Source organism: Triticum urartu, chromosome 5A (assembly GCF_056163025.1).
Source record: "Triticum urartu cultivar PI428250 chromosome 5A, HENAU_Tu73, whole genome shotgun sequence".
NCBI classification, from domain to species: domain Eukaryota; kingdom Viridiplantae; phylum Streptophyta; class Magnoliopsida; order Poales; family Poaceae; genus Triticum; species Triticum urartu.
The window spans coordinates 386,574,097-386,600,895 of record NC_141877.1 but is presented as its reverse complement, the minus strand read 5'-3'; the positions used below and the strand labels follow the sequence as shown (position 1 = coordinate 386,600,895).

General features: G+C 41.9%; 1 long non-coding RNA gene and 2 pseudogenes across 1 annotated transcript; all 3 read left to right on the top strand.

The window, feature by feature from the left end:
* Positions 1-8,237: 8,237 nt before the first annotated feature.
* LOC125509155 (LRR receptor-like serine/threonine-protein kinase IOS1) lies at positions 8,238-22,303 on the top strand (annotated as a pseudogene).
* LOC125509157 (uncharacterized) lies at positions 14,145-16,515 on the top strand. Its single transcript, XR_007283986.2, has 3 exons — positions 14,145-15,815; positions 15,911-15,979; positions 16,163-16,515. It is a non-coding gene; the product is annotated as an uncharacterized LOC125509157 (long non-coding RNA).
* A 1,454-nt stretch (positions 22,304-23,757) lies between the features above and the next one.
* On the top strand, positions 23,758-25,145 carry LOC147971509 (protein FAR1-RELATED SEQUENCE 5-like; annotated as a pseudogene).
* Positions 25,146-26,799: the final 1,654 nt, after the last annotated feature.

Here is a 26,799-nt window from a genome sequence, read left to right as displayed (position 1 = left end):
ACAACAAAATACTTATTGTTGCTATTTTTATTTTTTTTCCAGTTTTTTGTTTTGTTTTCTGTATTATTTATTTTCTTTTGTTTTTTGCTTTATTTTTTAATTCTTTTTGCTTTTAGGTCAGCAAAATTATAAACTTTCTGTTGCTTTATTTATTTTATTTTGTTTCTACTTACAACAAAATACTTATTGTTACTATTTTTTCCAGTTTTTTTGTTTTGTTTTCTACATTATTTATTTTCTTTTGTTTTTTGCTTTATTTTTTTATTCTTTTTGCTTTTAGTTTTAGAAAAATTATAAACTTTCTGTTAGTGCCATTAGTTTTCAAATTTGAAAACACTTTTTTAGTTTTTTTGTTTTCTTTGTTGCTTTATTTATTTTATTTTGTGATTAACTTTACTATAAAAATAGTTTTTTCCTGTTTTTTTGATTTGTTTTTTGCATTATTTATTTTCTTTTGTTTTTTGCTTCAATTTTTAATTCTGTTTGCTTTTAAGTTAGCAAAATTATAAACTTTCTGTTAGTGCCATTAGTTTTAGAAAAATTATAAACTTTCTGTTAGTGTCATTAGTTTTCAAATTTGAATAGTTAAAATTTGAATTCTTTGAAAATTGTTTGAATCACAAGTTTGTGATTAACTTACTAAAAAAATGAGAATAGATGCGCTTATAGAGAAAATTCAACCTAAATTCCTAGTAAATTTTTATGAATTTCAGAGAAATTCACTATGAATTTAGGTTAAACTTTTCTCTATTAGGGCATCTATTTTCACTTCGAGAGGAGCTCAACAAGGCAGAGAGGGAAGGGCTTATAAACCGGTGTGAGCCCCCTTCGGTTGGCGAGGTGGGACTAAACTCTGCTCGCAACGAGGACCAACCCTTTAGTCCCGGTTTGTGGCACAAACCGGGACTAATGGTCATGGGCCAGGGGCGAGGAGCAAAATTATAAACTTTCTGTTAGTGCCATTAGTTTTAGAAAGTTGAAAGTTGAAAGTTGGCATGGGCCAGGGACTAATGATCATGGTATTACGAGGGACGAACCATAAGACATGAAAGCATTTCAAATGAACTCTGAAAAAGTTGAAAGTTGGGATGGTATCATAATTTCACCCACATAGCATGTGCATGTACAAAACGGACAATGGTAGCATGTTCGTGTGTTACAAAGTTGGCATGGTATCATCATAATAGTTGCGGGAGAAAGTCTTCACTTTTTCTTCGCTTGTGTCATTTGCTTATTGCACCGTAACCATAGATAATCTTCATTGTTTATCAGGATGCTTGGGTCAACCTTGACATTGAAGGGAGGAATTTCATGAAACTTTTCATAATCTTCAGACATGTCTGTCTTACCGTCCACTCCCAGGATGTCCCTTTTTCCTAAAAGAACTATGTGGCGCTTTGGCTCATCGTATGATGTATTCGCTTCCTTATCTTTTTTTTCTCGGTTTGGTAGACATGTCCTTCACATAGATAACCTGTGCCACATCATTGGCTAGGACAAACGGTTCGTCAGTGTACCCAAGATTTTTCAGATCCACTGTTGTCATTCCGTACTGTGGGTCTACCTGTACCCCGCCGCCTAAAAGATTGACCCATTTGCACTTAAACAAAGGGACCTTAAAATCAGGTCTGTAGTCAAGTTTCCATATGTCCACTATGTAACCATAATATGTGTCCTTTCCGCTCTCGGGTGCTGCATCAAAGCGGACACCGCTGTTTTGGTTGGTGCTCTTTTGATCTTGGGCGATCGTGTAAAATGTATTCCCATTTATCTCGTATCATTTGTAAGTCAATACAGTCAAAGATGGTCCCCTGGACAACAAGTACAACTCATCACAAACAGTGTTGTCACTTCTGAGACGTGTTTCCAACCAACTGCTGAAAGTCCTGATGTGTTCACATGTAATCCAGTCGTCGCACTGCTCCGGGTGTTTGGAGCGCAGACTGTTCTTGTGTTCATCGACATACGGGGTCACCAAGGTAGAGTTCTGTAGAACTGTGTAGTTTGCTTGAGACCAAGAATATCCGTCCCTGCATATTATTGAGTCTCTTCCAAGAGTGCCTTTTCCAGTCAGTCTCCCCTCATACCGCGATTTAGGGAGACCTATCTTCTTAAGGCCGGGAATGAAGTCAACACAAAACCCGATAACATCCTCTGTTTGATGGCCCATGGAGATGCTTCCTTCTGGCCTAGCGCGGTTACGGACATATTTCTTTAGGACTCCCATGAACCTCTCAAAGGGGAACATATTGTGTAGAAATACGGGCCCGGGGATGACAATTTCGTCGAATAGATGAACTAGGACGTGCGTCATGATATTGAAGAAGGATGGTGGGAACACCAGCTCGAAACTGACAAGACATTACGCCACATCACTCCTTAGCCTTGGTACGATTTCTGGATCGATCACCTTCTGAGAGATTGCATTGAGAAATGCACATAGCTTCACAGTGGCTAATCGGACGTTTTCCGGTAGAAGCCCCCTCAATGCAACCGGAAGCAGTTGCGTCATAATCACGTGGCAGTCATGAGACTTTAGGTTCTGAAACTTTTTCTCTGGCATATTTATTGTTCCCTTTATATTCGACGAGAAGCCAGTCGTGACCTTCATACTGAGCAGGCATTCAAAGAAGATTTCTTTCTCTTCTTTCGTAAGAGCGTAGCTGGCAGGACCTTTATACTGCTTCGGAGGCATGCCGTCTTTTTCGTGCAAACGTTGCAGGTCCTCCCGTGCCTCAGGTGTATCTTTTGTCTTCCCATACACGCCCAAGAAGCCTAGCAGGTTCACGCAAAGGTTCTTCGTCACGTGCATCATGTTGATTGAGGAGCGGACCTCTAGGTCTTTCCAGTAGGGTAGGTCCCAAAATATAGATTTCTTCTTCCACATGGGTGCGTGTCCCTCAACGTCATTCAGAATAGCTAGTCCACCGGGACCCTTTCCAAAGATTATGTAGTGTAAATCATTGACCATAGCAAGCACGTGATCACCGGTGCGCATGGCGGGCTTCTTCCGGTGATCTGCCTCGCCTTTGAAATGCTTGCCTTTCTTTCGACATTGATGGTTGGTCGGAAGAAATCGACGATGGCCCAGGTACACATTCTTCCTGCATTTGTCCAGGTATATACTTTCAGTGTCATCTAAACAGTGCGTGCATGCGTGGTATCCTTTGTTTGTCTGTCCTGAAAGGTTACTGAGAGCGGGCCAATCGTTGATGGTCACGAACAGCAACGCCTTAAGGTTAAATTCCTCCTGTGTGTGCTCATCCCACGTACGTACACCGTTTCCATTCCACAGCTGTAAAAGTTCTTCAACTAATGGCCTTAGGTACACATCAATTTTGTTGCCGGGTTGCTTAGGGCCTTGGATGAGAACTGGCATCATAATGAACTTCCGCTTCATGCACATCCAAGGAGGAAGGTTATACATACATAGAGTCACGGGCCAGGTGCTGTGATTGCTGCTCTGCTCCCCAAAAGGATTAATGCCATCCGTGCTTAAAGCAAACGATACATTCCTTGGGTCCTTTGCAAACTCATCCCAGTACTTTCTCTCGATTTTTCTCCACTGCGATCCGTCAGCGGGTGCTCTCAACTTCCCATCTTTCCTTCGGTTCTCACTGTGCCATTGCATCAACTTGGCATGCTCTTCGTTTCTGAACAGACGTTTCAACCGTTGTATTATAGGAGCATACCACATCACCTTCGCAGGAACCCTCTTCCTGAGGGGCTCGCCGTCAACATCACCAGGGTCATCTCGTCTGATCTTATACCGCAATGCACTGCATACCGGGCATGCGTTCAGATCCTTGTATGCACCACGGTAGAGGATGCAGTCATTAGGGCATGCATGTATCTTCTCCACCTCCAATCCTAGAGGGCATATGACCTTCTTTGCTGCGTATGTACTGTCGGGCAATTTGTTATCCTTTGGAAGCTTCTTCTTCAACATTTTCAGTAGCTTCTCAAATCCTTTGTCAGCCATAGCATTCTCTGCCTTCCACTGCAGCAATTGCAGTACAGTACCGAGCTTTGTGTTGCCATCTTCGCAATTGGGGTATAACCCTTTTTTGTGATCCTCTAACATGCGATCAAACTTTAGCTTCTCCTTTTGACTTTCGCATTGCGTCCTTGCATCGACAATGACCCGGCGGAGATCATCATCATCGGGCACATCGCCTGGTTCCTCTTGATCTTCAGCAGCTTCACCCGTTGCAGCATCATTGGGCACATCGTCTGGTTCCTCTTGATCTTCACCAGCTCCCCCCGTTGCAGCATCACCGTATTCAGGGGGCACATAGTTGTCATCGTACTCTTCTTCTTCGCCGTCTTCCATCATAACCCCTATTTCTTCGTGCCTCGTCCAAACATTATAGTGTGGCATGAAACCCTTGTAAAGCAGGTGGGAGTGAAGGATTTTCCGGTTAGAGTAAGACCTCGTATTCCCACATTCAGTGCATGGACAACACATAAAACCATTCTGCTTGTTTGCCTCAGCCGCATCGAGAAACTCATGCACGCTCTTAATGTACTCGCGGGTGTGTCTGTCACCGTACATCCATTGCCGGTTCATCTGCGTGCATTATATATAATTAAGTGTCCAAATTAATAGAAGTTCATCATCACATTAAAACCAAATTGCATACATAGTTCTCATCTAACAACATATAGCTCTCCAGAGCATCAAATTAATTAAACCATACATTGAAACTATGTAAAACATTTCAATGCGAAAACAAATGCGATCATAATCGCAACCAAGGTAACAATTGATCCAACGGCATAATGATACCAAGCCTCGGTATGAATGGCATATTTTTCAATCTTTCTAATCTTCAAGCGCATTGCATCCATCTTGATCTTGTGATCATCGACGACATCCGCAACATGCAACTCCAATATCATCTTCTCCTCCTCATTTTTTTTATTTTTTCCTTCAACAAATTGTTTTCTTCTTCAACTAAATTTAACCTCTCGACAATAGGGTCGGTTGGCATTTCCGATTCACATACATCCTACATAAATAAAATCTATGTCACATTGGTCGGCATAATTTTTATAAACAATAAATGAACCAATAGTTATAAAGATAATATATATACCACATCCGAATCATAGACAGGACGAGGGCCGACGGGGGCGGATACCAAAACCATCGCACTATATAAGATGCAATAATAAAAGTAAGAAAATAATACAAGTATCTATGTAAACATACAAGTAAGAATATTTTTCCTTTCAGAAAGAAGATAGGAACAAGAGGCTCACCAGGTGGTGCCGGCGATGAGCTCGGCGCGGGTGATCGACGGCGGTGAAGACGGGGACGGGGCGTGACGGACCGCTAAACCTACACAAATATTATGGAAAATGGAGCTTGGAGGTCGAGAGAGGAGAAAACTTAACTAGTGTGGCTCGGGCATTCCATCGAACACCTTGTGTGCATAGGAGGTGAGCTAGAGCACCACCAAGCCCTCTCCCCCTCGGCCAGAGAAAAACAGAGCACTGGGGTGCTCTGCTCGCGAGCGAGGGGTGTATATAGGCACCTCATTGGTCCCGGTTGGTGACATGAGCCGGGACTAAAGGGGAGCCTTTGGTCCCGGTTCAAGCCACCAACCGGGATCAATGGTGGTGGGCCAGAAGCGAGGCCCATTGGTCCCGGTTCATCCCACCAACCGGGACCAAAAGGTCCAGATGAACCGGGACCAATGGCCCACGTGGCCCGGCCGGCCCCCTGGGCTCACGAACCGGGACCAATGCCCACATTGGTCCCGGTTCTGGACTGAACCGGGACTGATGGGCTGACCCGGCCTGGACCAAAGCCCTGTTTTCTACTAGTGTACGTATGTGGCCTCCTCCAGTGGGTGGCCTCTTGGAGGCATCAGGGGAGTATGAGCAGCGGTTGGTGGAAGGCCGGCATAGTGCAAGGCGGTGGTGGGAATTGGGGATCGCTGGACCGAGTGTTCGACAAGAGTCTGGTAGCGAAAAGTCGATATTTCATCTTTTTGAGGAGTCACATAGAACGTATGAGAAGTGGCGAGCAGGTGATTATGAGCCTATGAGCTATGACTTGTTTAAGGAATACGAGATTTAGGGTTGGACCATATGAGTTGGATGTTAACCCCACATGTTATAGGAGTTATTTTCATTTTTTAATTTTTTCTGGGTTACCCATGGACACAATTTCTTACCCATGCCCTACCCATATATTTTGCGGGTATGGATACCCACCCATTACCCGTGGGTAGAAAATCCCTTCAAGTCTTGCCCATACCCATTGTTTTCGGATATGGTACCTGCGGGTACCCATAGCCATGGGCAAAACTGCCATCCCTAAGCGCAACCACACAGTTGTAGCTCGTTCAGATCGGCTATAGGTGACCAACCGATCGGCAACTCTATTTTAACTACGCCTAATTTTATATCTCTATTCTATTTTCATTATTGTGTACTTTGAAGAGATAAACATGAATTTTTTCTAAAATTTATGTGGATTAAAAAATTTGAATGTATATTAAAAACACAGTGAGCATTCTTTGAAATACGCGTTCATGTTCATTTTCATATTATTTTAGAAAATGCTCACCGTATACTTAGAAAATGTTGAACATGTATTACAAAATAATTGTGTTAAATTATTCTTACATTTCTACAAACACGCTTAACATGTCAGTACATTTCTAGAATTTACTATTGCTACACAATAATTTTTAATACACGCTGAACAGTTTTTTAAATACAATTGTCAATTTTTAACAATTGTGTATCTATATCTATACCAATATAAAAAGGTCCAAAGGGGCAAATGTAATTAATCTCGGCCATCAAATCATGTCAATCCAACGACCTAGACTACTTCAATGTCGAGCGCTCAACACGTTTAGCGTGCAGTTAATTTCATGCCAAAAATAGTGTTAATCACATAATAACACGCAAATAATATCCTACCTAATATCCGCATGCACTTAATATACTTTGAAATTAACGTGCATTGCACGTACACATTGACTAGTTTTAAAAACACAATGAAGATACACAATAATTGTGCGTGCTTGTGGTCTTGAGTGAAGATACATAGTCATAAAATAATTTTTAAATACATTCAACTTTTGAATCCACATAAATTTTAGAAAGAGTTCGTGTTTATCTCGTCAAGGTACACAATAATAAAAATAGAATAAAGATATAAAATAAACAATATGCATATTGATAATCATTTTATATTTTAATATGGAAAAATTTATATATTATGAAAATTAAACATAAACTTCACTAGGAAAACAAAGCGATACTTGAAAAAAAAAACAGGCCGAAAACATGTGTAGAGCCATACGTGGAATCGTCCAAATAAGAGGCCTCTCCATATAAATTGCTAGACAGCAATAAACACAAACCGAAGTGGGGCCTGTTGGTCCGCTCTTTTGTTAGGCAACTAGGATGCCCCTACTTGAAATTCCCCCTCTACCGACTTGTTAGTTTTTTTTGCGAGAATTACTTAAAGTCTAGGGGCGTTCCTGTAAAAAACAGCGCCCAATCTGCCACTGGGCACTCGATACGGTGGCATAGATCGAGATGCACCGTATTTGAACACCCGGACAAGTTACAATACCATATTTATGTATTTTTCAAGTTTAGACACCAAACTAACCGTGCCGGACAAATTAGAGCACCTGCAGTGTATTTAACTCGACTATTTACATGTTGTGAATTAGTCTTACATGGAGCCTGGGATAACCCAACATCCAGTACTTAATTTATTAGGATTTGTGCTAATTAGTACTCTCTTGGTTCATAAATATAAGATGTTTTAACTTTCTCTTTACGGATGGGTATTTAATTTTTAGTGATTAGCAACCATAAACCATGGAAAATCTGATTACTAGTAGTATGTTGCCCTTTGCCCTTTTTTTCTGTGAAAACTCTATCCAACCTATACAAAACATATAAGATCATTGGTAGTGGGAGTGTTAAGTAATTTAAGTGTAATTAAATGGAAAGAGAGAGTGTTGAGTATTGATACCCTATGGTATTAAAATAATATTATTTATCATGCATGACAATAAATACTTGTATGCCCCTCACTACATTACGGAGGTGATATAATGCAGCAGTGTCATACAGTACTCCTCACTGCAAGTAGCCTAAACATTTTTTTAATACAAGTAGCCTAAACAACTACGACAACATATAATAAGAGTAGCAGATGAATGAGTGTGCACATGTAGCCTAATCTGGTAGTCGCCGGTGGTTTTGAATAGCCTGCTCTATGTTATACAACTTGCAATGCTGATGGAAGCGTAGGTATACAACTCACATCCTAAGTTGGTGCGTAATATATATACGTGAGGCATGGCCTAGTTCTCAAGGCCATTGATGAACCGAGTACTTTCGTCTCTCTCGATGAGGTCGTTGTGGGTTTTGTTTGGGGCATTCGTATTGGCAGTCACAGCAGTTCATGTCAGCAAGAAGGTTGATTTTTCATCTCAATTACATGGATCGTATCCATATATCCGCAACACAAACATCTTGTAGATATTTCATTATTACAAATTCAAATAGCCTGATTTTGATCGTATTCTAACTCTTTTCTTCCTGGCTGTGTGAATATGTGCAATCAATAATCAGGTTTCCTGAGCATCGACTGCGGCCTGGATGCCAAATTCAGCGGGCGCAAGGACACCCACACAGATATCGCCTACGTCTCCGATGGTCCGTACGTCGACGGCGGGGAAAACCGCAGGGTAGCCGCCGAGTTCGATACTCCTAGCGCGTCACTCGAGGACCTCCGCACGCTCAGGAGTTTCCCGTCCGGCCTACGGAACTGCTACACGCTCCCCACCAAGAGCGGCGCCAAGTACCTTGTCCGGATGGTATTCTTCCACGGGAACTACGACGGCAAGCCAGCCGTGTTCGACCTGCACCTTGGCACCAACTACTGGGATAGGATGACGATCCGAAACATGACTGACACCCAGTACTGGTGGTCCGAGGCGATCTTCATCGCGTGGGCGAGCTGGGTGCCGGTCTGCTGGTGAACACCGGCGGCGGTACGCCGTTCGTCAACACGCTGGAGCTGAGGCCTCTCGGTGCCTCGCTTTACCCGGACCTCACCATCGACGGCTCCATGTCCACGTATGGAAGGATAAATACAGGGGGAACTTTACCAGGTATGTAGTATGAAACTCTGGTTTTCTGATGCTACGTAGGGGTACTGTGGGTGCGTTTGGTTGCTGGGCTATCCCTCGATTGGCTAGGGATAGCCAGTTTTTAGATGGATAGCAGGTGTTTGGTTCATTGATTTAGGTGGGTGGGGATAGCCAGATTCCACGAATATGCCCTCAAAAACTGGATGTGCGGAACCGGCGAAAAGTGGCGGATATGGGCAGCCGCCCTTCGCTCGGCGCGCTGCCCTACCTCCAATGGTTTTTCTCCCCAACAGCGTCCGTAGATCAAGATGCGGCCGCGGAGGTACGGAGCAGGGCAGCCGGCGGCACCAGACTCCTCTCCCCGGCCGGTGTGCTTGTGTGGTGTGCCTGCTCTGCGCCGGCTGGGTGTGTCTGCTCTGCGCCGACCGGTTGTATTAGTGCTAATCCTCTTTCTCATTTAATTGCAAGGGCATGTTCTGCTCGTTTGATGCTGGCACACAGATGTCAAACCGCCATCAGGAACTGAAGAAATAATTCCAGAATATGAATGCAAGCGACGGGTTCAGTGGCATGCGTGACTGTATCCTACTGCCGCGTCCAAATTGTGTAATTGAGATCTTTTTTGGCATCATTTTGTTTTTGCTCAAAGTAGTTGTTAAGAACAAGGTGTATAATCTGGGTTTAAATATCCCCAGTGGTTCATAGTAGTAGAAAGTGCATCTTCATCAGAGGATAATCTCACCACCTCATGAGAAAGAGGTCATGTCAACAAGTCTATCCATCTCTTATCCTTTCAACCGAACACAAGGTTGGCTATCTATAGTCATTTCTCATTCTTTCTACCAAACATAAAATATGGCTATCCCTAGCCAGTTGGATGGGGATACCCACAACCACCTAAATTTATCCCGCTAGCCAGTTATATGTTTCCCTTTTTTTTCAACAGTTTCGTTATATTTGACCAAGTTTATAAGAATCAACATCTACAACATTAAATTAGTTTCATTAGATTCAACATTATGATAAAGTATGTTTTCATATTGTACATTTGATGATTTGAATATTAGTAGTTTTTTCAACAAATTTGGCCAAATTTAAGGAAGCTTGACTTATGAAAAACCTAAATTTCAATTATTTTGGTACGGGGCGACTATATTCGGAAATAGTTTACCTCCGCGCCTGAGAATGCCATGCATCGGTAAACACACGCATGCATTGGATTTTCAGCAGGCGGTATGATTTTATTATTGAACTAAAACCACGACAAGTATTTCGGAACGAGGGAGAACATTAGATCAAATAGATTGAGATGATAATTATGAGAATCGTGATCGAATTGAAAGTTATATCATGATTTTTTGGAGTTGTGCATTTGATGATTTGGATATTAGTAGTTTTTTCAACAAATTTGGTCAAACTTATGGAAGCTTGACTTATGAAAAACCCTAAATTTCAAATATTTTGGAACAAGGCAACTATACACGGAAATCGTTTACCTCCGCGCCTGAGTATGCCATGCATCAGTAAACACACGCATGCATTGGATTTTCCTTTCAGCAAACGGTGTGATTTTGTTTTATTGAACTAAAATCATGACAATTATTTCGGAACGGATGGAGTACATCAGATCAAGATTGAGATAATAATTATGAGATTCATGATCGAATTGAAAGTTATATCATGATTTTTCGGAGTTCTTATCGCACGTAGCTAGTTCCACATTTTGCATCTCAAGTTTTAACCACATCTCATGATGCGAAAATACTGTAGAACTCTAAAATTCCATAAGCCACACTACCTTCAAAGTCTGAGGTAGCAATTGAGTGCCCACTCTGATATGGGATACTCTGAGATTGTTAAATTCTCTATGACTGAGGATCTTGCCTCTAAGGCGGGATCGTCCAATTTTGTATGGAGATCGTAGCTAGGAACCCGTCACATGTGGGGACAACCACTACTAGTAGTTTTCAAACATTTACTCATTGTGTGTAAAATTCATATTTTAGCTAAAGTATCCACTTCCCATCCTCTTGTTGTGACATTTCATTCCTTGAATGTGACAACATGATAGTTTTGTCTTTGGAACAGCCTTTCGTCCCTCTTTATACATAAAACATACATCAAGATACACGATATAATGAATATAATATAGTGAGCTAGCCCTTGTACAAAGTCGATCCATGAATCATCAGACTACATAAACGCACGTGACTATGTTACCTAAAAAATAACATAGGTAGGCCTGAACTCAACTCCATGACACGTAATAGGACACCTACGCTCCACAACAACACCCTCAAGAGTGGGAAGTATGCTAAGTGTCGCCGCGCTACACAACATCATCAAGAGGATAGCGGCACCTACTAGTGTCGTCGGCGGCGGCACCAAAGCGTGGAGCTTTTGCTCCACAACTTGCCCATGCCTCAACAAAGCAGCCAGGACAACCGCAACGAGCACAAGCCTCTAGATCCAAATCTAGGCGTCTCCACTTCCAACAATAGAGAGTGAGCCCAAGCCATCTGTCATTACACCCCTCGCTGTCCCAGACGACCTAGACATATAGCCACTACCGCCGTCATGATGCCCACCAGACAGCCAACCATGCGGACACCGCCATCCGGGCCGCTACACCGACATCCATGTCCCAAGACACCACCAACTGTCCACACCGCAACGCACTAACCATAGAAGGAAGAGCGAAAGGCATCTTCTTCCGAACCCAGACTCGCATCAACCATCGAGTCTTGAGTCAATGCCTCCATGGTAGGAAGCGTCCACACCTGCTCCCCAGCCACTCTCAATGGATCAGGATACACAATCCAATGGCTGCCGACGGCAAACGCCGAGCAAGCTTAAGCGAGCTCGCACACCGCCACGCCCGTGGCCATCGGGGCCGATTCGACCAATGGCACAACAACGTAAGGGGAGTCCGACTCGAACCGAAGCCTCAAATGAGTAGCAAGTAAGGAGAGCACAACGGGAGGCTTGCACCAGTGCGGGCCAAGTTGGCCCCCCTATACTTGCATGCCGCCGGAGGTCGTCCATCACCATGGACCAGATCCGTGCCGCCCGCCAAAGCCAGCCCACACCAGGCCACTCTCGCACGCCGTCGACACGAATTACACCACCGCGCCGCCCTATTGCCACCCGGATGACCCAGACCGCCATAGCCGGGATGGGTCACGAGGCAGGGAGTAGATCCACCGGGGATCCATTCCAACGTCGACTAAAGTCGGCTACCAGAGCACCCCCATCTCCTATCTGACAGCAAACACCACAAGAGGAGCCCCGCTGACGCTGCAAGGAACCGCCACACCAGCACCACACGAGAGGCGCCCAAGCCCCAGGAGCCAGACCTGCCCATTGTTGTCCATCTCTGCACACCGTCCAGGAAGGGAGCAATGTGCACCACCATGGCCAGGAGCAGCAGCCGCAGCCAGATCTGCCACTAGCCGAGCATCCCCGCACGAGTCGTTCCACCCATGCCTCCACGATGCAACTGCAACGTGGTCACGTCCACACACCTGCACCAACCTGCCACGCCACCGCTGGGGACCGGAGCATCGCACCCCCACACGCTAGAGAGCCCTACGACCCCGAGAGACACACGAGCGGGAGGAGACGCCTCGCCGCCGCCATAGTCACATGGATTTTGCCCGGCGGCGACAGGATGGAGGAAGGAGATGGATGGGGAGGGGTGGCAGTGTTAGGGTTGTCTGGGTTGCTCGTAGGAGTGACACGGGACCGAACCGATAGATGTGGTCATCGATTGGGTGGCGCAGAAGAAAGCTCACTCAGACCATAGAGACTCAATTTAATTTTATTGTGAGCAAGAACAGATTCCATTTTATGGGATGACATTGTGTTTTTTATAGGGGTGGATGACGTTGTGTTAGTCTGTTAGAAGCATGGTTGGAGGGCGCCCGGCTGGTTGTCGAACCTGCGACCTCCTGGTTGACCGAGTGGGGCAGTGGGGCAGGAATCCTCGCTGAAGGGGAGACCTAGTGGGTCGGCCCAGGAGCACGGGATGCAACAACCTCCTTTTTGTTTTTTTGTTTTTTGTTTTGTTTTTTCCTTTTCTATATACTTTAAAATATTCTAATATATTACAAAAAACCATCTATAAAAAATTTGAAAAAATGTTGACCAATCATTTGGAAAATGTTGAATGTGTATAGAGGAATCCACAAACCATCCCGACCGACAGTCGGAATATTTTTGAATATGTCATTGAATTTATTCGAGACTTGAGCAAAACTCGAATTGGAGAAGAATATGGTCCCCGGGTTCCCTTTATTGGAACTATGTTCCTTTTTATTTTTGTTTCGAATATGGTCCCTGGGTTCCCTTTATTGGAACTATGCTCTTTTACCTTCGAAAATTATAGAGTTACCCCATGCAGAATTAGCAGTGCCCACGAATGATATAAATACTACTGTTGCTTTAGGTTTACTCATGTCAGCGGCATATTTTTATGTTGTCTTAGCAAAAAAAGGATTGAGCTATTTCGAGAAATATATTAAATCAAGTATATGATTAGATCTACCTCAAATTTTTGAGAACCCTTTGAGAAGGCGTTCAAGGGGTTCCCAAATAAAACATAAAAGTAAAAACATTCATTTCATGAAGGTTTTATTTTATGTAATCATTTAGGTGTTAATGTAAACCAATCATAACTATGTATGCTTATTCCTAATAGATTTATACCAAAATAATAAATCAAAATTATACGAAATCATATTTATCACGTATACAAAAAATGTATAAAACATATGTATAAAATGTTGATCATGTATTTTTTTAATCAGGAATTTGAAAAAAAAATTGAACAAGTATTTCAAAAATGTTGATCAAGCATTTGAAAATTGTTAAATGTTTATAGAAAAATGTTACTCATATATTACAAAACATGATGACTTTTTTATCATGTATATAAATATGTTAGTCAAGCATTTGGAAAAGAATGTTGAACAAGTATTTGAAATTTTTTAATCAAGCATTTGAAAAATATTAAATGTCTATAAAAAATATTGACCATGTATTAAAGAAATGATGAAATTTTCTGATCATATATTTTAAAATGTTAATCAACATCTGAAAAAATATTAAACAAGTATTTGAAAAATGTTGATCAAGCATTTCAAAAATGTTAAATGGCTAAAGAAAAAAATGTTGAACATGTTAAAAAATGATCAAATGTTTTGATCATGTATATAAAAATGTTAATGAAGGATTGGAAAAAAATATTGAACAAGTATTTGAAAAATATTGATCAAGCATTTGAACAATGTTAAATGTGTATGGAAAAAATGTTGACCATGTACTAAAAATGATGATTTTCTTATCATGTATATAAAAAATGTGAATCAAGCATTTGAAAGAATGTTGAACAAGTATTTATAAAAATGTCGGTCAATCATTTGGAAAGTGTTAAATGTGTATAGAATTTTTGTCGATCATGTATTAGAAAAATGTATACTTTTTATTGAAAAATGTTAGACGTGTATTAGAGATTTTTTTTTGACATATACAAAAATGTAGAATAATAACCAAAAGAATAAATAAACCAAAATTAGAAAGAAAATAAAAACAAAGAAACAAAATGCTAAAAGGAATGAAAAATTGGAGAAGAGTAAAAAAGAATCAAAATAAAATAAAGAAAGAAGAGAATAAGTAAAACCGGAGAAAACAGAAAGATAATAAAAAAATTCCATGAGTATAAGGAAAATTTGCACAAATTTGAAAATCGCGCACTTTGTATAAGGAAGCTTTCCATGAGTATGCACAATCAGATCCTAATTATGAATGGCAGCCCGATGATGAAGATTGGGTACTATATGGCAGAATTCAACCCATCTTGAAATCATTTGCTGAGGTAACTACTATACTATCAGGATCTACTTACCCCACTACCAACATTTTTTATCCATACATCATGAATGTTAAGATTGCTATAGTAGAGCATGCTATGTCCGGAGATGACAATTTGAAAATGATGGGGGAAGCCATGCTTAATAAGTTTGATAAGTATTGGGATAGCACTGTTGTGCCAGAAAACAAAAATCGGAAAGATAAAAAAAGGTAAAGAACAATGTTATGGTGATTGCCACCATTCTTGATCCGAGATTTAAGATGAAACTTGTGGACTATTTTTTTAAGAAAATGTATGGTAAAGAGGGGGGTAGTAGTGAGATGGAAGATATCAAAACAGAGTTCTTTGATCTGTATGCCACATATGAGATGGAAAATCGTCAGCATGAGGCTTCTAACACCAATGAGCAGAGTTCAATTTCAAGTAGGCAAGCATCTACATCTATGACCACATTGTCGAGTGGGTTTCAATCCTTTCTCGAGGAGACAAATTCGGAGCCATGCAAATCTGAATTGACTACTTATCTTGAAGACAAGACTCATCCCATTAATGATCCAAGTTTCACATTACTTGACTGGTGGAGGTTGAATGCTCATAGATATCCTATTGTGGAAAAAATGGCAAAGAAGTTCTTGACTATACCAGCTACTAGTGTTTCATCAGAGTCAACATTCTCTACAGGAGGTAGAGTTCTCGATGACTACCGTAGTTCTCTACTCCCAAGCATGGTTGAGGCACTTGTTTGTGCTTCTAGCTTCATCAAAGGATCAAAAGAAAACCACATTAGGCCTACAACCATAGTGGTAATATTAGTTGCTCTTTGTTGTCTACTACTTATAAGCTTTGACATACTATTTCTAAATGGACTGCCTAACTGAAACTACATTTCCCTTTGTAGGAAGATGACATTGATGATGATGTTGAGTTCATTCCATTTCCTGAATCTATTGTGGAAAGCAACTAGCAGGTTGGTGCTTGGCTACTGGCCGAGACTTGTAGTTTTTATTTTGCAACTTTGTTTTCTTTCTCTTGTACTATTTATATTGCAATGCCCATTTTGTCTATTAAACCTTCTCCTATTTAAGGTCTACTACACTACTGTAAGAGAAACCTGAAAGTTTATTTTCTTTGTTTCAAAATTTGCATGTAGGAAAACTCTGCAAGTTCATGAAGGCATCATACGCAGCAAGGTGGAAGGGCTCCTGGAATGTTCATTCACTACTGCCTGTAGCGTGTTGCTACTATCTTTAAAATTTATTAAATTATGCAAACTGAAAGGTGCACCAGACTTGTTGGTGTTTGCTGCTGCGTACTAGACTGCTAGTGTTGCTACTTTATGCTTTTGTAATGGACCAGACTCGAGTGGTGTTGCTGCTGCATAGTAGTCTTGCTATGCTACCGTTTTGACTCCAACGTCCTTTTATTAATTTATGCTATTGTGAATTTGTGATGGAAACCTTCTGTGTTTGGGGTTTGGCAATTTGGCTGTAGCGTGTTGCTATTATTTTTTAAATTCAAATGATGCAAAGGTGCACCAGCCACCAGACTTGTGTGTTGTTGCTGTTGCGTACTAGTGTTGTTAGTTGTTACAACTAGAATGTAATTGTCAAATTTATGCCATTGTGAATTTCTGATGGGATCACAAGATTCTTCTATGTACTGTGTTGTCTGTACCTTAACGAGTACTCGTGAAAGCTCGCGAGCATAACGAGCTCATAACGAACCGAGCTGAACAGAGGTTTCAGCTCGTTAATATTAACAAGCTTATTGATAACGAGCTTAACAATATGAGCCGAACGAGCCGAGTAGCTCGTTAATCCAGCCCTAATCACTTTATTGCCTCAATGATGGATTATCATCTTTGCATGAAGGTTTCCTGACGATCCATACGACCGCTACTGGGGTTCGAGAACCATGTCGTCGTGGGCAAAACTTTCCACCGAAAAGACCATCAAGCAGGATGACGACTTCATGGTACCCATCCCCGTTCTTCAGACAGTCGTCGCTCCTATCAACAATGACACAGTGCTACACGTCAATACATGGGCATACAAAACATCATCCGAGTTTAAGTTCATCCTGCACTTCGCCGACATTCAAAACACCCAGCTCCGGTTATTCGACATCTACATTAACAGCGACAAGGGGTATCCGAATTACAGTACCCCGTACCTGGTCGCTGATCATGTGCGTAGTACTGAATGGTATAAGACTACAGACGGCCAGTACAATATCACTCTTGCAGCCACCAATACATCCATGTTGCCTCCGATGCTCAATGCATACGAGGGCTACCTGCGCATCCCCCACAATACTCCTAGGACGTTCTCGGAAGACTGTGAGATGACTCTCCCTCTCTATCTATTTCCCTACTCAACTCATTTACCGTCATTGTAGACATTATTGATAGGGGGGGGGGGGGGGGGGGGCATTTACTCCGTTTTGTGAACATATAAAGCTCTACCTTTTCACCTTTTTAAACTTTATCATTGCTAATTTTCTTCGCAATAATATGTGTATATAGCTTTTATTAACATGTAGATATAAACAGTTAAGAAGTGAAGTCTTTTTTTAATTGTGTCAGTGTATAGAACATTATATTTAGGGCAGTTTATGATTAGTTGATTCGACCTGCAATGTTGTATGGCGATGAGTGTTGGCCGACTAAAAGACAGCATGTTCAACAGTTAGGTGTAGCAGATATGCGCATGTTGAGATGGATATGTGGCCACACAAGAAAGGCCGGGCCCGGAATGATGATTTACGGGATAGACTTGGGGTGGCACCGTTTGAATAGAAGCTTGTCAAACATCGTCTGAGATGGTTTGGGCATATCCAGCACTTGCCTTCAGAAGTTCCGTTTTGTGAACATATAAAGCTCTACCTTTTCACCTTTTTAAACTTTATCATTGCTAATTTTCTTCGCAATAATATGTGTATATAGCTTTTATTAACATGTAGATATAAACAGTTAAGAAGTGAAGTCTTTTTTTAATTGTGTCAGTGTATAGAACATTATATTTAGGGCAGTTTATGATTAGTTGATTCGACCTGCAATGTTGTATGGCGATGAGTGTTGGCCGACTAAAAGACAGCATGTTCAACAGTTAGGTGTAGCAGATATGCGCATGTTGAGATGGATATGTGGCCACACAAGAAAGGCCGGGCCCGGAATGATGATTTACGGGATAGACTTGGGGTGGCACCGTTTGAATAGAAGCTTGTCAAACATCGTCTGAGATGGTTTGGGCATATCCAGCACTTGCCTTCAGAAGTTCCGTTTTGTGAACATATAAAGCTCTACCTTTTCACCTTTTTAAACTTTATCATTGCTAATTTTCTTCGCAATAATATGTGTATATAGCTTTTATTAACATGTAGATATAAACAGTTAAGAAGTGAAGTCTTTTTTTAATTGTGTCAGTGTATAGAACATTATATTTAGGGCAGTTTATGATTAGTTGATTCGACCTGCAATGTTGTATGGCGATGAGTGTTGGCCGACTAAAAGACAGCATGTTCAACAGTTAGGTGTAGCAGATATGCGCATGTTGAGATGGATATGTGGCCACACAAGAAAGGCCGGGCCCGGAATGATGATTTACGGGATAGACTTGGGGTGGCACCGTTTGAATAGAAGCTTGTCAAACATCGTCTGAGATGGTTTGGGCATATCCAGCACTTGCCTTCAGAAGTTCCAGTGCATAACAGACCGCTAAAACGTGCTGAAAATGTCAAGAGAGGTAGGGGTAGACCAAACTTGACATGGGGGGAGTCCGTAAAGAGAGATCTGAAGGACTATAGTATCACCAAAGAACTAGTCATGGATAAGGGGTGTGTGGAAGCTTGCTATCCATGTGTCAGAATTATGAGTTGGTTGCGAGATCTTATGGATTTCAGCTCTAGTCTACCCTAACTTGTTTGAGACTAAAGGCTTTGTTAGAAAAGAGGGAAATTACTAGAAAACAATTAGATAAATGATAGGATCTGAAGGAAAGATTTGCAAGGAATTTTCTTAGCGTCACCGTTTTTTTCAGAATAATGAGATATCATAACATACGTTTGAAAGAAGCAGGCGCTTGCGAATCAGATGTTCTAAGCCGAGGCAGCCGCTTGCGAATCAGATGTTCTAAGCCTGTAGTACTTTTCTGATTCATATGTCCGGATTTTGCAAAATAAAACAAAATCTGGATGCAGTTGGCCTGACGAACCATTGTCAAATTGCTCGTTTGTATTCAGTGATCAAACAAGTTCTTCACGAGGATGATCAAACTTTTACTCCTTTTTCTACTTTGGATGTAGTTGACGCAATGATGGCTATCAAACTCGAGTATGGAGTAAGGAAAAATTGGATGGGTGATCCGTGTTTTCCGGACAAATACCGATGGAATGGCGTGAAGTGTAGTGATGTAACTGATAACACTACGAGGATAATATCTCTGTAAGTATTATTTCGGTGGTCTCTCATGTTGTGTGTGCTAATATGTAGCCTTTTCCTGATATGTTGGATTGTTAATTTTCATGCAGTGATCTGTCCAACAACAACATGAGTGGATTGGTATCTGATAACTTCACATTGCTCACAGAACTCCGATTTCTGTAAGTATCAGAGAATGAGTATAACTATGTATATACGAATCTGTTACAAAAGGTTATCGACTTCTTCCTAACCAACATGTTCCCATTACAAAGCACTCCATCTTGACAGATAATTAGTGGATGGTGGGGAAGTGAATAAAATTGCACAATACTTGCCTTTTGTAGTTCTTCTGACAATCCATAATACTCCTATCTGACATTTCCATTTGACATGAATGGGGAGCCCCTTCTATCTGTAGTGATGAGTGTAGTAAACCAACATGATCCATTTGAGAGGACTTCTATTTGGCATTTTGGATAGATTCTGTTGCAATTGTTACAAAGCTATGAACGTCATTGAGTATCTAAACTAGTACGTGTCACTTTCTACAGAGATTTGTCTGGCAACAATCTGAGCGGACCAATTCCATATTCCCTTTGTAAAAGGAATGCAGGATCGCTCGTTTTCAGGTTTGGGTTTCCGTCCCAAGGTTCCATTTTATGTGAATATGCATTCGAATTGTACTTGAATGCATATCTTCTGTGATCTTTAGGCAACTAACTATTCAAGATTGCTTGTTGTGCTAAAGTAACACTCAATTGGTTGTCTAATGTACTTTCATTGTTTCAGATACGAGTCCGGTGAAGATATGTGCAACAAAACAATAAGTTCGACTCCATCACAAAATAGAATAGCTATAATTTCTATTTCGGTAGTGGTTCCCTTGGTGGTAGTGGTTGTACTTGTTCTTTCGTATTTGATCTGGAGAGGGAAGAAAAAGCCTAAATGTGTGTTGCTCTTTTCTTTTAATAACACGTGATTAATACATCCATTGATTGTTAAGGTTTACTATATTCAATCTTTCTGTAATGTAACTGACATTTGTGCATCCAGTTTCTGTACAGGATTCTCCTAGAGAGCAAGAACTTGAGAGTGCCCTCAGAAGTACAAAAAGTCAGGGTGGTCACCTGCAAAATACCGAGAATCGACGATTCACATACAAGGATCTGGAGAAGTTTACAAATAAATTCCAAAGGTCCATTGGGAAAGGAGGTTTTGGGCTTGTGTACTACGGCCGTTTAGAAGACAATACTGAGGTTGCTGTCAAGATGCGTTCTGAATCATCATCGCATGGGCTTGACGAGTTCTTAGCGGAGGTACTTTCTCCCCTAGTTCATAAAATTTTCAATTTGAAATGTAAGTTCGGCGAGTCACTACTTACTATCAGAGTGAGCTTACATGCAAATTAAGATATTTTCCCTCTGTGCTATGTCTCTTTACATAGGTCAATAGCTTGACAAAGGTGCATCACAGGAATCTAGTTTCTTTGGTTGGTTACTGCTGGGAGAAGGAGCATTTAGCACTGGTTTATGAGTACATGTCCCAGGGAAATCTTTGTGATCATCTAAGAGGTTTGTCCGTTCGCAAACCTAATTAAGTGATAACAAATTTGCGGTTGTCTTAAAATTTCATAAAAAATATATGTGCATTGTTTGAACTTGAAAGCATGCAATCGTCAGTAAAAAAAAAGTGATCTTGAGTGCCTTTAATGCGTATATCTAAAATACTCTAGTTTGAGGGTGTCCACATCTGTTTCTTTAAAGTGCCTGCAATCGTCAGTAACATCTATTCTTTTAAATTTATGTTTGCTTATATCGCTTCTCGTGAGGTTTTTTTTCACTAACCGTTTTGCTGATGAAGTAACAACCTTAATGCATCAATTTTCCGACACATAAGACGGTGACTCTATGAGATATGGAATTGCAAACAAAGAAATATTGCATAAATATATGAGCATTGACATGTAAAGCTGTTCATACAATTCTGCTCTAACTCTTACATGCTCATATATGAAAGGGAAAAATGGTGCTGATGAACCCTTGAGTTGGGCGACACGTGTACGAGTTGTGCTCGAAGCAGCACAAGGTATGGTTTAGTGGAAAGATATATATAGTTCTCGGATGGTCTGCTCTTCTTTTGAGTCAAGTATTGAAGGACTTGTTGTGATATGTCTAGGCTTGGATTATCTGCACAAGGGATGTAGCTTTGCCAATAATTCACCGGGATGTGAAAACCAACAACATCCTCATAGGTCAAAACCTACAGGCGAAAATAGCTGATTTTGGACTTTGCAAGACCTATCTTAGCGACATGCAGACCCACATACCAACCAATGCGGCTGGGACAGCAGGTTACATGGACCCCGAGTATGTCTCTTTCTATACTATGATATACTTTTGTACGTGTATCTCATATATGGCATTGTCGCTTAATCCAAATTAGGTTTACTAAGATGTGGCTTACCTACTGTATTTTAGGTACTATCACACTGGATGGCTCAGTGAGAGCAGCGATGTGTATAGCTTCGGTGTTGTTCTACTTGAGGTGGCCACCGGTGAGCCTCCAGTATTGCCGGGCCATGGCCACATTGTTCAGCGTGTGAAGCAGAAGATTGCCACCGGCAACGTTACCACTGTGGCTGATGCCCATCTTAGAGGTGAATATGATGTCAACTCCATGTGGAAACTTGTCGACACCGCCATGGCGTGCACGGCGGATGCTGCAGTTCGCAGGCCGACAATGGTCGCCGTGGTAGCGCAGCTGAAAGAGAGCCTTGCGCTGGAGGAAGCTCGTGAGGACAGTAGCGTCATAGGGAGCATCGCGAGTACTACTGGTGCCCCGATGTCCGAGGTTGGCCCATCGGCAAGATGAGGGTGCGACTTTACGCAGATGTGTTGAGGTGGTCTTCGGTACAGCCCCCCCCCCCCCCTCCCCCCCCCCCCCTAAAACGGCCGTATAAAAATACCCGCCCGCCGTAGGCGTGCCCGCGTCGCCGTACGGCGCTGTCGCATACGGGCCCACGTCCGCATGCACGGGCGCCCGTAGCCCACGTCCCGCATGCACGCCCCGCCCGCGTCCGCTGCGTACGCCCGAGTGATTAAAAAAAAACGATCGGCGAACCCTATCTTCAAGACGCCTCACCCGCCTCCTCTCGCGCCGCCGCCGCAGCCGCCATCTCCGGCAGTACCTGGCCGACGAAAAAAAAACGCACGCGCTGTGCGCTACGCCGACAACCGCCTCGGTCGGGCAGACGCCTCCGCCGCTGGCAGCTCGTATCCGGGGACAACCACCTCATGTCTGACGAAGGCAACGAGGTACGCGAGGCGCTGGCATAGTAATTTAAGAACGGATTTGAATTGAAAAGATGTTACGTGATGTTTGAATGGATATTTGATTATATATGAACGTGTATAGATTGAGGCTGAAATAGGATATGACGGTGATGATGGCGGTAGCGAGGACGGATCATTGTCATTGGATGAAGACGAACATGACGGCGAAAATTATATGAGTTTAGATGAGTCTTACAGTGGCAATGTAAGTGGTCTGCATGTTCTCAACCATATTAAATACAAGCATCTGCGATGACAATAACATGTTTGACTGTGAACAGATAGGAGGGGATGATGACAATGAGGATATGGATGTAGATGATTCATATGCTGAAAGCAGAAGCCATGTAGGTTTAGAATTATGTAGGTTATTTTAAAGTGAAATTAAATACGCATCAAGTCTTACATATCATATTTACAATTTGCACAGATGGAAGTGGAAGGGTACTATCAGTGGAATTTTTCCGATGATGCCAATGACGAAAATGATATCGATGCATCTTATAATGACAGCTCGAGCAAAATAAGTAGTGGAAAGTGAATACATATGATAGTCCTTATACAACTACTTACTGACATATACCGTTCATTGTATTTTTTTTCAGGACGAGGATGGTGACACGTGTGAAAACGACGATGATGCCGATGGTGATGAGTGCAATTTTGATATTGGGTACGATGAATACCAGCAAGAATCACTGGACAGGCATTGGACGGTGATGTCCACGACGTTCAGGACAGACGAGGAAGCATATGATTTCTATAACGACTATGCGAAAAAGCGAGGCTTCAGCATTAGGAGGGACAACTTGAAATATAGTAAGGGTATCGACGCACGTAGGCGGTTGAGGAGGTTTCTCTGTTCAAGGTCTGGGAAACGACAGGCCAAGTTTTGTACCATGGAAGGGAAGAAGCGCAGGCTGAGAGCGGAGACTCGGTGCTATTGTGAGGCCCATCTAACTGTGAAGGTTGACAGAGAGCGCTCCATTTGGTATGTCAGCAGTTTCAGTGATGATCATAGTCTCACTCTTGCTAGACCAGATGAAGTTATATATCTTCGATCTCATAATCAGATAAAGGAATACCAGAAGCTCGAGATCTTAGCAATGGCAGATGCTGGGCTCAAAAAACATTGGATTTATGACAACTTCGTTAGTAGGTATGGATCATATGCACTGGCTGGTTTCGGGAGGAGGAAACTTTATAACATGTGTTATAGGGAGAAAATGAAGTTGCTAGCAAAGGGTGATGCGGACACTGCAATTGGTATCATGATGACGAGAAAGACAAGGGATCCAGACTTTTTTCTTTGAGCACACTGTCGACGCAGAAGGAAAGCTGAAGAACATGTCCTGGTGTGATTCTCAGTCACGTCGGGATTACCTTGACTTTGGTGATGTAATCGTGTTCGACAGCACTTACAAGATGAATAGGTACGGAATGCCATTCATACCTTTTGTTGGTCTAAACAATCATCATTGCACCACTGTGTTCGGTTGTGCAGTTGTGTCAGATGAGATGGAGGATACATACGTTTGGGTGTTGCATACCTTCTTAAGAGCTCATTGTCAAAAGAAGCCGAGGTCTGTAATTACTGACGGAGACGCAGCCATGATAAGGGCCGTCAGGAAGGTCCTTACTGACGTGTGGCATCGACTATGTTCGTGGCATATTGAGAAAAACATGTAGAAACACCTCCACCACAAGTCCCTTAAGGAGTTCAGGTCTCTTATTTATTATGCCACTACACATGATGAGTTTGAGGCGAGATGGGCAGCTTTTAGAGCTAAAGGGAGTCGGAGAAAACTGAAACATGGTTGCGTAGGATGTACCGGAAGAAAAGGCTATGGGCTGCGTCATATCTGACCGGTGGGTTCTTCCTTGGTATGCGGAGTAACCAGAGGAGCGAGAGTCTGAACTCTTGCCTTCATATGCATCTTGACTCTGGCATGACAATTGTTGATATGGTTGTGCATTATGAGAACTGCATTGTTCGGCTCCGTGAGAACGAGTCACATGACGACTGCCTGTCCACACAGACACTCCCTATAGCAGTACTAGACGACTTCAAATGCATTGAAAAAGCCGCTGCCCGTGACTTCACTGCGGTGAACTTTTACCTCTTGCAGAAAGAAATGAAGAAGGCAGCGGATCTTGAGATCATAGATAGACTGAGTGGAGCCGTCAGTAGGAGATTCATAGTGGCATGGAAAAATAACAGGCAACTGAGATTCAAAGTGGACTATACACCTAGTAATTCAGAAGAAACAGTGAAGTGCAGTTGTGATAGTATGAAACGTAAAGGTCTTCCATGCAAGCATGTTCTTTATGTTTTAGCCAGGTTGAACGTGCAGGACTTACCTAGGTGCTTAGTGCTGTGAAGATTCAGCAAGAATGCTAGAGGTGGACTGCCCGTGAAACGCACTAGCGATCTCTTCGCATGGGGATGGGCAGGTACTGAGGAGAGAACTAAGTACAGTGAGTTGACTATTTTGTCTGCGGAAGCAAATCATGCGGCATGTCATAAACCATTTCTATTTGATAAACTGAAGGCTGCTCTGGAGGATGTGATAGCAAATAAGGATATTCAGGAGGAAGATTACGTGAGATAGCATACAGTTGCACATGATGATGCTTTTGTGCCGAATCAAAATCATGTTTTTGTTGGTGATCCAGAAAAAATCAATACAAAAGGAGCACCAAAAGGGCAGAATAACAAAGGCCGTGGTAAGGAACCTGGCGTGACTACAAACGGTAGACCCAAAGGTTTTGATGAGAAGCCTATACATCTATGCGGTTTATGCAAAGGAAATGGTCATTTCAAAAACAATTGTCCTCAGAATCCAAAGTATGTGCACACCATTTCATTAACGTTCTTTTCTTGTTTAGTTAATACTTTACAAATTTTTGACGTATATTATAATCTTTCTATGCAGAAACATGGCATGATAATCATAGCAAAGAAATGTTTGAATAAAAAGAACAACTTTTGATTACAATTGACGATTTATTTGGTTGTCTTAAGGAATAGTACTTACATATTTGTTTCGTTACATTGATACGGAAGACTTGTAATCACTGTTTACTTATGTCATATTTGTTAGCACTATACTCGTTGTTCTTAATATTACATGCGACATACAAATTTTACGTTATAATATGATATGCGTTATATAAATTTAACATGATATGTATTATATATTTTTTCGTATCAATATATAATTTTGTATATAAATCATGCATGTTGGGCGATCAGAGGCGCTGCACAGCCGCCGGTTGCTTTAATTATAAAAAAGTTACGTTAACAGACGCCCTGCGGACGGCGATCCCGAGGCGCTGCACAGCCGCCAGTAGGTGCCGCGGGGGCGATCCCGAGGCTGACGCCGCCCTCGCGCGCAGAGGGGCGCACGCGGGACGAGGTAGAATCAACCTCAGTGCCGGCAACGGCCAACCCTGGGGCGACGCGCGGCGCGCGCCCGCTGACAGATGACGCGGCCCACGTGCGCCATGTAGCGCCAAACGTGCGGCGCGGGCGGCGCTCGCCTATGAGGTATCGTCATCATATATCGTCAGAGTATTTTAAAACCACAAATCGTATATTTGCGAGAACACTCATTGAACATAAATTATAAATAAAATAGTAAAATAAGAAATGATAAAATGTATTTTTAATAAATTTGCCAGGTAATATAAACTTGACATGCTAAAAATATTTGAAACTCACATAAAAAAATAAAGCATCCACACACAATTCTCAGTCATGAATAAATAATATTTCGACAATCACGTCGAATTGTCGTATGATCTTTTTATTTTTGTTTCTTCTTCGCAAGTCGAATTACTTTGTTCTTCACTTTTGTAAGCTTATTTTCGGGGGACATAATAATTCCAGCTATCATTCTTTCTCTCGAACTATCAATAGATTCCTGAAAAGTAATAAAAATAATATTATTTTCATCACTTATATATAATATAATGTACTAATTTTTCATACTTAAAATGTACCCATCTGAGAAATAGGAGTAATAAATTTTT